The following is a 10,175-nucleotide window of genomic DNA, read 5'->3' on the forward strand; positions in this document are numbered from 1 at the left end:
AGTGAAGACAGAACCAAAGAAGCTATTCAATTTGTCTGCCATATCCTTGTTCCCTATGATCAATTCACCTGTTTCTGACTGTAAAGGACCTACATTTGTCTTGACCAATCTTTTTCTTTTCACATATCTGTAAAGCTTTTACAGTCAGTTTTTATGTTCCCTGCCAGCTTTCTCTCATAATCTTTTGTCCCTTTCCTAATTAAGCCCTTTGTCCTCCTCTGCTGGTCTCTGAATTTCTGCCAGTCCTCAGGTGCGCCGCTTTTTTTTTTTTGCTAATTTATATGTTTCTTCTTTGGACTTGATACTATCCCTAATTTCCCTTGTCAGCCACGGGTGCACTACCTTCCCTGGTTTATTCTTTTGCCAAACTGAGATGAATAATTGTTGTAGTATATCCATGCGATCTTTAAATGCTTGCCATTGCATATCCACCGTCAACCCTTTAAGTATCATTTGCCAGTCTATCTTAGCTAATTCACGTCTCATACCTTCAAAGACCCTTCTTTAAGTTCAGAACTTTTGTTTCTGAATTAACTATGTCAATCTCCATCTTAATGAAGAATTCCACCATATTATGATCACTCTTACCCAAGGGGCCTCGCACGAAAAAATTGCTAACTAACCCTTCCTCATTGCTCAATACCCAATCTAGAATGGCCTGCTCTCTAGTTGGTTCCTCAACATCTTGGTTCATGAAAGCCATCCCGCATACATTCCAATAAATCCTCTTCCTCAGCACCCTTACCAATTTGGTTCACCCAATATACATGTAGATTGACGTCACCCATTATAACTACTGTTCCTTTATTGCACGCATTTCTAATTTCCTGTTTAATGCCATCCCCAACCTCACTACTACTGTTAGGTGGCCTGTACACAACTCCCACCAGCGTTTTCTGCCCCTTAGTGTTATGCAGCTCTACCCATATCGATTCCACATCCTCCAGGCTAATGTCCTTCCTTTCTATTGCGTTAATCTCCTCTCTAACCAACAATGCTACCCCACCTCCTTTTCTTTCCTGTCTATCCCTCCTGAATATTGAATATCCCTGGATGTTGACCTCCCATCCTTGGTCACCCTGGAGCCATGTCTCTGTGATCCCAACTATATCGTATTCATTAATATCTATCTGCACATTCAATTCATCCACCTTGTTACGAATGCTCCTCTCATTGACACACAAAGCCTTCAGGCTTGTTTTCACAACACTCCTAGCCCTTATACAATTATGTTGAAAAGTGGCTCTTGTTGCTTTTTGCCCTGGATTTGCCTGCCTGCCATTTTTACTTTTCACCTTACTACTTTTTGCTTCTACCCTCATTTTACACACCTCTGTCTATCTGCACCTGTTCCCATCCCCCTGCCACGTTAGTTTAAGTCCTCCTGAACAGCAGTAGCAAACGCTCCCCTAGGACATTGGTTCCAGTCCAGCCCAGGCGCAGACATACCGGTCCCACCTCCCCCAGAACAGGTTCCAATGCCCCAAAAATTTGAATCCCTCCCCCTTGCACCACTTTTCAAGCCACGTAGTCATCTGAAATATCGTCCTATTTCTGCTCTGACTAGCACGTTTTTGATGTTAAAAGCACTATCTTCATTAGTATCTACTTACAATATAGTAACTTAAGCAAGATATGTGTGTATATGCATGTGTAAATATAACTCCCAAACTATTGAGCTCAGTGGTGGGTGGGGGGGGGGGAGGGGAACAAGGCTTAGAGTCTTGAGATGGTAAAGTATGAAAGTGTAGTTCATTCATGGAATAAGGGATGGGAGAGAGATATTTGTAATCCAGAGCAAATACAGAGAGAAGACAAATACGTTGAATTCCATAGGTTCCACGGTGGTAAAATGAGAGAACAGTCGCCGTAGATTTTATCCGTCGCCTTTCCAAATCCACATACAAATTATCACCGAAAGTGACTTGTCACAGGGATCAACAACACACACAAAATGCTGGTGGAACACAGCAGGCCAGGCAGCATCTATAGGGAGAAGCGCTGTCGAAGTTTCGGGCCGAGACCCTTCGTCAGGACTAACCTAAAGGGAAAATAGTAAGAGATTTGAAAGTTGTGGGGGGAGTGGGAAATGCGAAATGATAGGAGAAGACCGGAGGGGGTGGGATGAAGCTAAGAGCTGGAAAGGTGATTGGCAAAAGTAATACAGAGCTGGATAAGGGAAAGGATCATGGGACGGGGGGCCTCAGGAGTAAGAAAGAAGGTGGGGGGGGGACACCAGAGGGAGATGGAGAACAGGCAAAAAACTAAATATGTCAGGGATGGGGTAAGAAGGGAAAGAGAGGCATTAACGGAAGTTAGAGGTCAATGTTCATGCCATCGTGTTGGAGGCTACCCAACCGATTATAAGGTATTGTTCCTCCAACCTGAGTTTGGATTCATTTTGACAATAGAGGAGGCCATGGATAGACATATCAGAATGGGAATGGGACGTGTAATTAAAATGTCTTTCTGTTAATGTCCCTCCTCCCCTTCTTACCCAATCTGTGACACGTTTAGTTGTTTACCTGTTCTCCATCTACCCCCCCCCCCCACTTTCTTTCTCCCGAATCCTCCCATCCCATGATCCTTTCCCTTCTCCAGCTCTGTATCACTTTCGCCAATCACCTTTCCAGCTCTTAGCTTCATCCCACCCCCTCCGGTCTTCTCCTATCATTTCGCAATTCCCCTCCCCCCACTACTTTCAAATCTCTTACTATCTTACCTTTCGGTTAGTCCTGACGAAGGGTCTCGGCCCGAAACGTCGACAGCGCTTCTCCCCATAGATGCTGCCTGGCCTGCTGTGTTCCACCAGCATTTTGTGTGTGTTGTTGTTTGAATTTCAGATTTCCTCGTGTTTCTCATAGGGATATCGTCTTCAAGTGAATCGCCACAGCACATGCACAGGCAAGGTTTAACACATAAGTGGTCTCCACAGGATTCCCCAAACAAAATGCACTCCTGTGGATTATTTGAGGTGACAGGCGCACATTCGATGTGCACTGGATCGATAATCAAACCATCCTTGTGGGCACAGGAGAGTTCCAAACAGTGACCCTTGGCCACTAGCTTCCTTGTCTGAATCCTTTTGTTCTCTTTCTTTGCGTCCTTCTGTCTGTGAGTGTCTGTGTCCTCGCTTAAAACGAAACAGACTGCGAGTAATGTAAACAAGCTGCAAGTCAGACAGTCCCGCCTCCTTGAGCTCTCTCTCTGTAAAAATCAAAAGTGAGCTGATAAAGTCAGCGGCTGACGTCATTGTTAGTCCCCACCTCACTCTGGCACTCTCTTAAAGTGACAGTCCACAGCAAACGATACCGAGAGATACATAACACTTCGCCCCCCACAAAGGAAATTTCTTTCTGAACTAAAAGAGAAAAAATTTAACTGCAAGCTACAGTATGTAAAATAATGCATGTATGGTTATCATGTAACACATTGCAGAATCGTATGCAAATACCAGATTCTGCTTCACTATTAAAACTGTAAGCTTCCATCTGGAAAGACAATCGGCAATGATATTGTCCGTGCTTTTCATATGCATTATCACAATACCATATTCTTGCAAAATCAGACACTAGTTTAACAATCATCTGGTTTTGCCCTTTACCTTAATCAAAAACACCAACAGTTTATGATCAGTATAAACTACAAGAGGTTTCTTCTCAGGACAAACATCAACATCAAAATGCCGCAAAGCCAAGATGAGTGACAACAACTCTTTCTCTAAGAACCATAAAACATTACAGCACAGGAACAGGCCTTTTGGCCCTTCTTGGCTGTGCCGAACCATTTTTCTGCCTCGTCCCACTCACCTGCACCTGGGCCATATCCCTCCAAGGCCCTCTCATCCATATATCTGTCCAAGTTTTTCTTAAATGTCAAAAGTGAGCCGGCTAAGGTGGAATAATTTATTTGAGGCTGATTGAATTTTCTCGAAAAGTAAGCTACAGGCTGTTCAACATCATCATCATCTTTCTGTAATAACACTGCCCCGGCAGCTTCATCACTGGCATCCACAACTATAGAAAATGGCTTAGTAAAGTCAGGTGCCCTGAGCACAGGTTAATGACATAAAAATGGCTTTCAATCGATCAAATGCCTCCTGATAAGGCTCGATACAAACAAACTTTTGACCCCTCTTCAGGACATTAGTCAGAGGAAGAGCGATATCAGTAAAGTTCTTGCTGAACTTTATCCGACCATTCCCAGAAACCTTCTAAGAGCCTTCTTACCGATCGAAATAGGAACATCAGAAATTGCCTGGACTTTTGCCTGAACAGGAGCCAACTTGCTTTGACCTACAACATAGCCAAGATAAGTCACAGTGGCATGGCAAAATTCAATCTTAGCTAAATGTATGGCTGACCTGGGGAAGCCTGTCAAACAGCTTCTCTACTGCAGAGATATGCTCTTCCCAAGTGTCACTCCCTGTGACTAAGTCGTCAATATAGGCATCTGTGTGTTCCAACCCTCGAATTACAAAATCAGTCGTTCTCTGGCATGATCCTGGACCATTTTCACATTCCAAACGGCAAAACATTGTATTCATACAGCCCAGAAGGTATCACAAACGCAGAAATTTCTCTACCTCTGTCCATCAATGGAACACACCAATATCCTTTCAACAGATCAATCTTTGTTGGAAATTTAGCTTTTCCAGCTTTATCGATGCAATCATCCACCCTAGGGATAGGATAGGCATCTGTTTTTGTTACTGCATTTACCTTCCTATAACCAGTGCAAAATCTAATACTGCCATCAGGTCTGGGCACAATAACGGTGGGTGACTCCAATCTGATGCTGCAGGACAAATAATACCATTTTCCAGCATATTTTCAAATTCTTGCTCAGCCAATTTACACTTTTCTACTTTCATACGATATTGGTGTTGTTTAATCGCTTTGGCTTGACCAATATCTACATCATGTACTACGACCGTGGTTTCCTTGGGAACATCAGGAAATAAATCTTTAAACTTCAGAATTAATTCCTTCAGCTGTTGTTGCTCTGGCTGCAAATGACCCAGCTTCTTATCATTTTTTTCCAGAACAACCGAGTTCATTAGCCTAATTGGGGCCACGTTTGGCTTGTGAAAAGTCTCAGACGAGTCAATTGTTTTATTCACAGGGTTACCAGATTCATATGTTTTGACAGCAACACTCACAGATGGTGCCTGTTTGTCAAAATAAGGCTTTATCATATTTCTGTGTACAACCTGTGTTAGTTTACGTCAGTCGGGTGTTTTAATAACATAATTTACAACGTTAATTTGAGAGCCTATTTCATACGGTCCATTGAGTTTCACCTGGAGTGGATTCGTCAACATTGGAGATAAGATAAGATATCCCCCACCTGGTATTTTCTTTCGCAAGCCCGCTTATCAAACCAACACTTCTTTTTTTTTTGAGAAATCTTTAAGTTTTGTCTCACTAGACTACACGTTTGGTGTAGTTTTTATTGCACTTCAAAACATAGTCTAACAAGTTAACATGTACATCCCCATCAATCCACTGCTCCTTTAACAAGGTCAAAGGTCCCCTCAGTCTACAACCAAATAGTTCAAGTGAACTAAAGCCCAGTAATCCTGTACTGACTCTTACTGAGAACAAAAATAAATATATATATATTCCTTCATCCCAGTCTTTTCCATTTTCAACGCAGTATGACTTAATCATTTTTTTGAGTGTAGAATGAAAACTTTCTACAGCCCTTGTGATTCCAGATGGTACGCAGATGATGTTATTTGTTCAGCTCCTAGTTCATAAAATACCTACTGAAATAATCCAGGTGTAAAATAACTTTCTTGATCAGACTGGATTTCTTTAGGCAATCCAGAAAAAGTGGAAAAAAAACTTGGTAAGAACTTTCGCTACAGTTTTAGCTTTAATATTTCTGAGAGGTATTGCCTCTGGGAATCTGGATGCAGTACACATAATACTGTGTAGTTACTGATGGCCAGGTTTAGGCTTCGGCAATGGGCCAACACAATCCACTATAACTTTAGAAAAGGGTTCACCGAATGCAGGTATAGACGACAGTGCGGCCACTGGGGTGACCTGGTGGGGTTTACCTACAAATGGACAAGTGTGACAGGTTTGCAAAAGGTCACATCTTTCCTGAAATTAAGCCAGTAAAATTATTTCATAAACTTGTTTACAGTTATATTCACTCGAAAATGGCCACCTAAGGGCATACTGTGGGCCAAAGTTCAAATTTAAGTCCTATAAACTTTAGGAACTACAACTTGGTGAACAATTGCCCATTCCTCACTCTCTGGTATAGCAGGTGGCCTCCACTTCCTCATTATCACTCCATCCTTGAGATAATACCCTACTGGCACTTTCTTAATCTCATCATCTGAGAGATCTGTTTCTTTTAAAGCTTCAGTCTCACGGTCTCGGTTCTGTTCTGCTATAAACTCCTTCCTAGACAGGGATAAATATTTTTCATCAAACTTGCCACCTGAATCCTGTTGAAACAATGAAGGCAGAAAAGTCCCTGACAAGTCATCATAACCTGAATCCCGATTTTGGCTATCATGGGTATCAGAATCATGCTGCACAGAACCGTCTGCGTCGGCAGACTTTTTAACCATACTTCGAGTTACTGCGCAGGAAGGATAAATGTTAAAATCCATCTGTGTGTCGTCAGTGGTTGGCTTAGTTGTCAACTACACTGCAGGAACTACTTTAACATCTGCCAGGTCATTCCCTAACAGCAAGGTAACATCTTCCACCGGTAAACTGGAGCGCAATCCGATTTTAACAGGTCCAGAAATCAACCCTGACAGTAAAGTTACCTTGTACAATGGAACAGAAACCACGCCTCCCCCAATGCCTTTAATAAGATTTACCTCACCTGTTTCAGTCTCATCACCAAACTTTGGAATGCTGTCTCATATAAGTGACTGAGAAGCCCCTGTATCTCAAACAAATTTCAGTGGTACCGGGGTTGACCCTTCCTTTAATAATACAATCCCATCTGACATAAAATGATCGAATCTCTTCTTAACTGGGTCAGGCCTCTCAAATCCTTATCTGAGCCTCAACAGAATGTTCAGAACCCTGTGGGTTTACTGGTGCTTCAACAGACTGATCACAGGCATTCGGGACTACCTCCTTTTCCTTTTTCCTTATCTGAGCCTCAAACAGAATGTTCAGAACCCTGTGGGTTTACAGGTGCTTCAACAGACTGAACACAGGCATTCGGGACTGCCTCCTTTTCCTTTTTCCTTATCTGAGCCTCAAACAGAATGTTCAGAACCCTGTGGGTTTACTGGTGCTTCAACAGACTGATCACAGGCATTCGGGACTGCCTCCTTTTCCTTTTTCCTTATCTGAGCCTCAAACATAATGTTCAGAACCCTGTGGGTTTACTGGTGCTTCAACAGACTGATCACAGGCATTCGGGACTGCCTCCTTTTCCTTTTTCCTATCAGAACCTCAAACAGAATGTTCAGAACCCTGTGGGTTTACAGGTGCTTCAAAATACTGATCACAGGCATTCGGGACTGCCTCCTTTTCCTTTTTCCTTATCTGAGCCTCAAACAGAATGTTCAGAACCCTGTGGGTTTACAGGTGCTTCAACATACTGATCACAGGCATTCGGGACTGCCTCCTTTTCCTTTTTCCTATCAGAACCTCAAACAGATTGTTCAGAACCCGGTGAGTTTACCGGTGCTTCAACATACTGATCACAGGCATTCGGGACTGCCTCCTTTTCCTTTTTCCTTATCTGAGCCTCAAACAGAATGTTCAGAACCCTGTGGGTTTACAGGTGCTTCAACATACTGATCACAGGCATTCGGGACTGCCTCCTTTTCCTTTTTCATTATCTGAGCTTCAAACAGAATGTTCAGAACCCTGTGGGTTTACTGGTGCTTCAACAGACTGATCACAGGCATTCGGGACTGCCTCCTTTTCCTTTTTCCTATCAGAACCTCAAACAGAATGTTCAGAACCCTGTGGGTTTACAGGTGCTTCAACATACTGATCACAGGCATTCGGGACTGCCTCCTTTTCCTTTTTCCTATCAGAACCTCAAACAGAATGTTCAGAACCCTGTGGGTTTACAGGTGCTTCAACAGACTGATCACAGGCATTCGGGACTGCCTCCTTTTCCTTTTTCCTTATCTGAACCTCAAACAGAATGTTCAGAACCCTGTGGGTTTACAGGTGCTTCAACAGACTGATCACAGGCATTCGGGACTGCCTCCTTTTCCTTTTTCCTTATCTGAGCCTCAAACATAATGTTCAGAACCCTGTGGGTTTACTGGTGCTTCAACAGACTGATCACAGGCATTCGGGACTGACTCCTTTTCCTTTTTCTTATTCAGGACGGAACAATTAGCCATCATATGACCAGCTTTCTTACAATTGTAACAAATATGACCAGAAAATTTCTCCTTCAACTGCTTCCCTTCATCCTTACTCTTGTCACTAGTCCCAGCTGTAATTTCTGGTTTACCCTGGTGATCCCTGGCACTCTTTTGGAAGCTCTTATTCTGGGTAAACTTAACCTTGTGAGTTAAAGCAAACTCATCTGCTAATCTAGCAGACTCCTGCAAAGTGGCAGCATCCTTTTCATCTAAATACGTCTTTATGTCATCAGGAGCACACCTTTTGAATTCTTCAATTAAAACTAACTCTTTCAAGCTATTAAAATCATCATATATTTATCATCACCATATATATCATCATATATGTGCACCAGCGATCAAAACACACAGACTTCTCATAAGCAAATTACATATGTCCGGTTCACAGATTTCCTCAAATTTCTGAACTTTTGCCTGTATGATTCTGGGACCAACTCGTAAGCTTTGAGCACAGCCTGTTTCACTATGTCATAATCATCTGCTTCATCAACTGACAAAACAGAATAGGCTTGCTAAGCCTCCCCCTTAATCACACTTTGTAAGAGAATAGGCCAACCCTCTTTTGGCCACTTTAAATTCTAAGCAACCTTCTCAAAATGCTGGAAGTATTTATCAACCTCTGTCTCATCAAATGGAGGTACCAATTTAATTTCCTGACTGGTGTCAAACTTATCACCAGAGTCTAACACTAGACCCCTTTGCTGCAACCACTCTATCTTTGCCAGCTCGAACAGCCTCTGTCTTTCTGCTTCCTCCCTCTGTTTTTCTGCCTCCTCTCTGTTTTTCTGCCTCTCTAGCCTCAAACTGCCTCTGCCTTTCCACAGCCTCCATCTTTAATTTTTCTCACTCGTACTGGAGCTCAAGCTCACTAGGTTTACTTTCAGGAAACACCTCCAACTCCTCCACTTTAAACACACCCTCAGATATATAATGTTCAGCTGTTATCCTCTGCAACTGTGTCCTCCTCTTGTCGATTTCAACATAGCAAGTTTTAACCTTCTAGCAAGACTCAACAACTCAATCCGTCTGGCATCCTCTAATGCCTCAGAGGTTGCCGCTTCCAAACAATAATCAGCATCCACTGCTGATTTTCCACACACAAATCAATCAAAAGGGACTTCCCCAATGAAATCGATAATTAATGACACCCTTCGTCAGGACTGCCTGAAACATTGACAGTGCTTCTCCTTATAGATGCTGCCTGGTCTGCTGTGTTCCACCAGCATTTTGTGTGTGTTTGAATCTCCAGCATCTGCAGATTTCCTCGTGGAGTCTACACCTGGAGTCTATTTTTGATGTTAAAGCTATCTTTATTAGAATCTACTTATAATATAGTAACTTAAGGAAGATAAACAAAAGTTAACAGTGTTATTTGTATATATATGTGTGTAAAAATAAATCCAAAACTATTGAGCTTGGGGGAAACAACGTCTGGAGTCTTGAGATGGTAAATTATGAAAGTTCAGTTCAACCACAGAGTAGGTGATAAGAGAGATATTTGTAATCCAGGGTAAATGTCAAGGGAAGGCAATTATGTCGAATTCCACATGTTCCATGGTGGTAAAACAAGAGAACAGTCACTGTAGATTTTATCTGTCATCCTTCCAAATCCACAAACTAATTATCACCCAAAGTGACTTGTCACAAGGCGTATCGTCTTCAAATGAATTACCACACCACACCCAGGCAAGGGTTAACACATCAGTGGTCTTCACAGGATACCCCAAATCAGATCCACTCCTATTGATTAAACGAGGTGACAACCACACATTCGATGTACGCTGAATCGATAATTAACCCA

The 10,175-nt window shown here is 42.5% G+C and overlaps 1 pseudogene; it reads left to right on the forward strand.

Moving 5' to 3' along the window:
- LOC140721267 (uncharacterized) overlaps window positions 1-8,346 on the forward strand; it is a 147,563-nt pseudogene extending 139,217 nt beyond the window's left edge.
- Window positions 8,347-10,175: the final 1,829 nt, after the last annotated feature.

Source organism: Hemitrygon akajei, unplaced genomic scaffold, assembly GCF_048418815.1.
Source record: "Hemitrygon akajei unplaced genomic scaffold, sHemAka1.3 Scf000053, whole genome shotgun sequence".
Taxonomy (NCBI): domain Eukaryota; kingdom Metazoa; phylum Chordata; class Chondrichthyes; order Myliobatiformes; family Dasyatidae; genus Hemitrygon; species Hemitrygon akajei.